The sequence below is a fragment of the Cricetulus griseus genome, chromosome 5 (assembly GCF_003668045.3).
Source record: "Cricetulus griseus strain 17A/GY chromosome 5, alternate assembly CriGri-PICRH-1.0, whole genome shotgun sequence".
Lineage (NCBI taxonomy): Eukaryota > Metazoa > Chordata > Mammalia > Rodentia > Cricetidae > Cricetulus > Cricetulus griseus.
In genome coordinates this window covers 177082445-177089949 of record NC_048598.1, presented here as the reverse complement: position 1 = coordinate 177089949, position 7505 = coordinate 177082445, and the positions used below count along the sequence as shown (strand labels likewise).

The window sequence follows — 7505 nt, the reverse complement described above, 5'->3', positions numbered from 1 at the left end:
TCAGTTAGTGTGTCAATAGTGTGTGTGTGTGTGTGTGTGTGTGTGTGTGTGTGTGTGTGTGTGACCTGCTCAAGTCTTTTCTTGATCCCTGTGTTTGAGATTAGGTGATTGTATCCAGTAGATTCATCTCTAGGTATTTAAGCCTGATATTTTCATATACACCTGTTCTGTCACTTACAGATTGGGTTTCAAGGCAACAACTTTGACATCCAGTGTTCCCTCTCTGCCCTCAAATCCCTCTGCATTCTGTCTCTCTCTCCTTCCTTACTCTTTTGTTTATGGAATTACATATCGAACCATCTGGAATTTGCATCACAGGTGACCTTGGGCTAATGATGATCAGTGGTGTCCTCTGTGGAGTAAAACTTCTTGACTCTACTCTTTGACTCTTTTTCCAGAAGGCTGTGTTTCCACAAGGGTCCATCACTCCATCGGACACAGTTTCTACCATGATCCTGAGAATCTCAAGAGAAGAGGTTGCGGAAACTGTGGTTGGTATATAACATTAATGATGGAATTTAATTACAAAAGAATACTAAAAGAATAAACAGAGTTCCCATAGACAAAAATGCAAGAATTCCAAACTCAGAGTACAGGTAATTCTGGAAGAGACCTCTCCAGGTTCCTACATGAACACTGGAATGGTCATGTCACATGAACTCAAGGCAGAAAGGGGGTGTCCAACCTCAGAGTCAACTACACTTATGGCTGGAGCTGACTCAGTCAGTGCTCAGTGCATCGGGGCTGAAGTCAACACAGTGAAAGAAAACAGCTCCAGAGCATGGAACAGAGCAAAGCCCACTGACATCTATAACACAAAACACAAAGAAATTAACCCTAAATGCGTCTTTTTTTGTGATTATTAAATGACAACGATGATTCTTAGTGTGTACCAAGAAAAACAGCATAGCATGATACAAAAATTTCATATAATTGTATTTGTTATCAGATTCCCTTGGCATATTTAGAAAGAAACTAGAGCATATCATCTCTCCCCTCCAGCTACAGAGCTTGCTATATAGCAGGAAGACATGCAAATAAGGTCGATCTCTTCTCATGAAAACCAGCCCAGCACCGACTTTGAAGCTCAGGCAAAGAAGATCATCCCTGGATTCCCAGGTCTTCACATTCAGTGATCAGCACTGAACAACAACCACACCATGGATTTGTGGCTGACTTGGGTTTTCCTTGTTGCTCTGTTAAAAGGTAATTTATGAAGATGAGACACTGGGTCCTTTAGTGGAAATGAGCAGGACAGATTTAAACTGGAGCTTGTGTGACATATTACTGACAGTATTCTCTGTGTTTGCAGGTGTCCAGTGTGAGGTACAGCTTGTGGAGTCAGGGGGTGGCCTGCTGCAGCCTGGGGTTTCTCTGAGACTCTCCTGTGTAGCCTCTGGATTCACCTTTAGTAGCGATTGGATGGGTTGGATCCGCCAAGATCCAGGCAAGGGGCTGCAGTGGGTTGCAGAAATTAATGGAGATAGCAGTAAAGCAAACTATGCACCATTCTTGAAGGATCGCTTCACGGCCACCAGGGGGCGCACAGCACACAAACACAGATTCATCCCAGGAGATTATGCAGACATGATCTTCTCTGGTGTCTAGAATGCATATATTTTCTAACAAGTTTCCCCGGAATTCTCTCTACATGAATGTACTGAAGTTATCTGACGTCCTAGGAACATTATATTTTCCTTGTATTAATAATTTAAAATATAAGGCACAGTCCCCTCATGAACAAAATGCAAACTGACAGCTATGAGGATATAAAGGACCCTTTCTTTGTCACTGAAATCACATGATAAGGAAGGTCTTGGACACTTATGAGTCTTTTCAGATTCTACGCAGAGTCTTGGTCAGTTTTCTGCTGTTATTTTCTTGTTAACCTTGCCTGCATGGTTACTGCAATGGGACTCTTGAATGCCGCTGAAGGCAGGAAAGCTGGAGTGTTCACCTCAGAGACAGAGAAACACCATTGGGAGAGGGATGGTTGGTTTTTCAGGGTTAATGATCAGAGATTTCAATATCTATAACGGTAAAGAGAATCTACTATCCAAACCAGAGCCTTCTTTGGATACTATTATAATGACCTCAACTAGGTACCAATTTTGGGAACCAATGTACCATGAGATATTAGATTAGTCAGATCATGAAAAAAAGGACTCACTAATCAGCACGGTATGAAGGTGAAAACCAATGGACCCACTGTCTGTTCTCTAAAGCGATGGCAGGGTCAGCCTACATGGCTACCACTTCCAAGACCCTATAATTTTTTTTTCAAATTTCATTACAGATGTCTATTTATTTGTATTTGTTCATGTGCCAATAGACACACATGTAATGATACATATTTGGAAATCATAGGACAACATTTCTCTTATTCTACCATGTGGTTCCTGGGAACAGAAATCATGGAATCCAGCCTGGCAGCCAGTGTCTTCCTCGGTGTGCATAGACATAGAGAGAAAGTGGGTGAGTTTGCCATAGACTTCAAAGTCACCAGCAGTAGAGCTGTAACTTGAACTCCTGTCCTCCTTTCTACATCCGCCGTGGTCACAGGTATATGATACTGTTACTGGCCTCTAATTGGTTTAAAGTGAAGACACCGGGTGTGATAAAGCCCAGTGGTAGAGTGCTTGCTTAGCATGTACAAGGAAATGGTTTTAGTTTCCAGAACTACAGAGAGGAGGGGGGTCAGATTAAGTTGTTGGTTTTCTATTACTTCCGTGTCCACTACTTATATGCAATATAATAGAGATAGCTGTTTTCTTTGTTAAAAGCAAAACAAAGAACTTCAGTGTAAACCAAGGCACACCTACATGCAGGGGAGCTCAGGACCAGCAGGAGGCAGAATGGGGCCAATAATCAATAGTATAGAAATGAAATGGAGAGAAGGGGAGTGGGGGTTCGCCTTAATCTCTATGGACTCCCTTTTTATAGTCTATTAGCTGAACAACACCTGCTACAGTTGACATGTGAAGTCCCCATGTCCAAATACAGTAAAAATTATTTGTTAAATATTGAAAAGATTTTTATTTTTCACATTTATTTCATTAAGATTTGTTTATTGATTTTTGATTTATTTGGAAAATATTTTTCATACTATATGATATGTTCTGATCATGATTTGTAACTATTCCCTAGTCCTACCCTCTGCCACACCTCCCTGCCACTCAATTTACAACATTTCTTTCTATCTATAAAATGCAAAAACAGAAAAAGCAGGATTTTAAAAAGCAAACAAACAAGAAACACACACCAGCAACATGTTCAAACAGCAAATATTAATAGCTTACATATAAACAAAGGTGGGAAATTCTCCTAATTTAGGAATTTTTGAAATTTCCATTCGCAATTATCCTTGTCACTATTACCACCTGTGAATCATTTTTGTCAGGGAAATGAACTAATTTTTCAGGTTGGTATTCTATTTTTAAATTGAGAGATTAGGCTTATGTGATATCCACAGGGTCTACACAGGTCTCAGGAATGGCTACTTCTTGAAGCAGGATAAGGATTTGAGCCTCTTATCCTGTTGCCTGAACCAAGTGTCCTCTACCTCCTTCTTCTCCAGCTTGACTAGGTCCTTATCTAAGAGCTATCCTGATCATGAATATGCAAATCATGTGAGTCTATGGTGGTAAATACAGGGATGTCCACACCACCAACAATATATGATCAGTGTCCTCTCCTCAGTAACTGAGCACACAGGTCCTCACCATGGGATGGAGCTGGATCATCCTCTTCCTGGTGACAGCAACTACAGGTAAGGGGCCATGCACTCAGGTGACAGTGACATCCACTCTGCCCTTCTTTCCACAGGTGTCCACTCCAAGGTGCAGCTGCAGCAGTCTGGGGCTGTGCTGGTGAAGCCTGGAGCATCAGTGAAGCTGTCCTGCAAGGTTCAGGCTACACCTTCACCAGCTACTATATATACTGGGTGAAACAGAAGACTGGACAGGGCCTGGAGTTGATTGGAAATATTTATCCTGGAAATGGTGAAACTGGCTATAATCAGAAGTTCCAGGGCAAGGCCACACTGACTGCAGACACATCCTCCAGCACAGCCTACATGGAGCTCAGTAGCCTGACATCTGACGATTCTGCTGTCTATTACTGTACAACAGACACAGTGTTGCAACCACATCCTGAGTGTGTCAGAAACCCTGGAGGAGTAGGAATCTGCCCTGTGACTGAGATGACAGAGTAGATTATCCTCGGGGCTTGCACAGAAATCATCAGTCCGAGTGTCCCTTTGTCACTTCACAGTATTATAGAATTTTGTCAACTTTTCAAAAGAACTGTTGGGAATAAATTGATGCTGATTCAGGATGCCCCTGCAGTACAGAGTCTTTATCAGTGACCACCTCTATTGAAATGATTCTTCTTTAATGAAGCTAACTGGAAAATTCTGATGACACTATATCATTCATATATATTATAATCTCAGTACCTAAGAGAGTGGAAAAGGAAATGTTGGAGTAGCTGGTAGCAAACTATAAATCAACAATATCAGGGCAAACAAAAATCCCTTTGTGTTGCTGCTGGATTTGATGTAGATATCCCCATGCAGGTTTCATAGGACTGACTTCTGTGGGGACAGACTGTGTGTCTCAATAACTACAATTTATGGCTGCCCTGATGCATCACAGCCACACAAAACTCCTAGGATAACCTTCCTGACTTGAGAGAGAATAAAACAGTCTACAAACTTTTCAGAGCAATCTGTGCATAGGGGTGAAATTAAACAACTGAAGACCATGTTCTGTCAAAGTAAACAAAAAGTAACATAGTCCAATAATACATCAAGTTCATAAGATCAACAACATTGCTAAATATATTTGTCATGAGAGAGCAAAAAGGAAAATGAAATATATTTCTTATGCAGATCCCAAGGAGTAAGTGCAGACAGGCCAGCAAAGGTGTTTCCTGACTCTACTAGAGTTTGTTCTTCTCAGTTAACCACATACAAGGCCCAGGAGACCATCTTGTATGACAGTTAGATCACTCCCCGAGAAGGATACAAGATGTGGCACAGAAAAGTTCAGTTCCTAGAATCTGTCACTCTCCTGGAAATGCTCCCTAAAATGAAATGACACAATTTTAAGAATCTCTCAATTCCTATGAAGACAGCACATCTCATCATAGAATTTTTTTCCTCCATTAGAAATGAGGACCAGACGGTCATGTCTCATGGAAAGGCAATCTCAAGGTTCTTCATGCTGAGTCTCACCCAATCAGGATAGAGTGTCATGTCCTGTGGTGGGGACAGGACTGGAGGGATGGATGAAACCAGAGCAGGGGACCAGAGGGGGACTCTAGATTTCTCTCACCTTTTGGTACTCATACACATGGTTCATTTATAACTTAAAATAGTTTAAAAATAGTAACCTGATGTAGATTCGTGCTACATCCAACACAGTCCACAACAGATTATTAAGAAACACAAAAATTTCAAGTTTTATATTGTTACAGATAAACAATTTTCATACCATACCTTTCCTTTCTTATTTGAGACAGACTTTCTCTGTGTAGGTATGGATCTTGTCCTAGAACTTGCTCTTAGAACAGTCTCACCTTGAACTCACAGAGATCTGTCTGTCTCTGCCTGCTAAGTACAGGGTTTAAGACATGCACCACCACTGCCCGATCTTACCATTTTTTTTTCAATACTAGGTGTCACACGCCAATCATTTTGCAAGAATTTGCACTAAGCTACATATTTGAACACAATTCCTTCAAGTTAACATCAGGATTCAACATTCATAACTTTGTTAGTACTTTTTAAATCATCAACATTTTATTATCATGGCCTCTGTCAGAGCACAATGAAGTGAGGGTTTGAATTATATCACAAATACATAATAATAGGTAATTCTTTCATTTTTCCCCAAAACTGAGTTTTGTCTCTATCATTTTCTCTACGCAATTATATGTATATTACTTTCACCACAAAACTCATTGTACAACAGCAGGAACTGTAAACAAGGTCTCCCTCTGCTCATAAAAACCACCCAACCTTAACCTTGCAGCTCGGGCTGAGGAGCCCAGCCCTGGATTCCCAGTCTTCACTTTCAGTGTTCAGCACTGAACACACAGCACTTACCAAGGAGTTGTGTGTGAGAGAATATATCCTTTTGCTTCTTAAATAAAAGGGTTTTCAGAGTTTCTTAACCTGAGTACTGTAAAGATCAATATAGTCACTCAAGCTCCTCCCATATCTAAATTTCACTGCCCCCACAAACTAGTCAGTTCTTCAACTTTAATAGTTTTACGTGTGTGTGTGTGTGTGTGTGTGTGTGTGTGTGTGTGTTACAAGCAGGGTCCCAATGAAGGTCAAAGTGTTTGTAGCTGGGTTGGTGTTTAACTTTCTGCATGGGTACCATGCAGGCAGAATACATTTTCGTTGTGGTATAGTATACAATGGAATATTATGATATTATATTTTGGTCACTCTCTCTATCTTTAATAGAGAAAGGCTTTATTTGAGTAACCAAGTCCTTCCACATTCTGTCTCCAGCTCCAGCACAGCTCTTGGCATAGACATTGGGCTTACTGCCCCCTGCTCTAGTGCATTAGATAAGAGTTCTACACATAGGAAATCATCCAGTTTTATGGCCATATTCTAATTGGTAGTCTCCTGAATGATCTATACCTGACTGACTGTTACCTGTGCACACCACAGATGCTGCTAGATCTTAGGGTGGTTGGATCATTTCCTATGTGAGAACTATTTTAAGAAGTTTTGCTCCTTTGCATGGCAGATTTCTGTGTATCATGTAGTATTCCACATAGGTTGATAATGGTTTTGCATGGTGATGTCATCTTTAACTCTTCTGTTTGACTCTTTCTTCCAGCATGCCTTGTTTGCACAAAGTTTCAGTCACTCCATGGTACATAGTTTCTACCATGATCCTGAGATCTCAAGAGCAGAAAGAGGGGAATCTGTGATTGGTATGTAAAATAAATGAAGTAATTTAATAAAACAATACTGAAAGAAGAAATGGAGCTCCCAACCTCAGGGGGCAGCTACACTTAGGGCTGGAGCTGACTCAGGCAGTGCTCTGTGCATCAGGGCTGAAGTCAACACAGTGAAAAAAAATTGCTCCAGAGCAGGTAACAGAGCAATGCCCACCGCCCTCTACAACACAGGGCAGGAAGAACTGGGCTGAAATTAACCGTAACTACATCTTTTATTAGTGAGTATTAAATTAAATAGATGATATTTAATGTGTACCAAAAACATAGCAGAGTACGACACAATAAAATTTCCTGTCATTATCTTGGTTGTCAGACTCTCTTAGCAAATTTAGAAAGAAACTAGAGCATGTCATCTCTCTCCTCCAGCTACAGAGCTTGCAATATAGCAGGAAGACATGCAAATATGGCCTCTCACTTTTCATGAAAACCAGCCCAGCACTGACCCTGAAACTCAGGCAGAGGAGCCCAGCCTGGATTCCCAGGACTTCATTCAGTGATCAGAACTCAACACAGATCACATC

The 7505-nt window shown here is 40.9% G+C and overlaps 1 pseudogene; it reads left to right on the top strand.

Annotated features, from left to right (window-relative positions):
* Window positions 1-3723: 3723 nt before the first annotated feature.
* Window positions 3724-4213, top strand: LOC118238956 (annotated as a pseudogene).
* Window positions 4214-7505: the final 3292 nt, after the last annotated feature.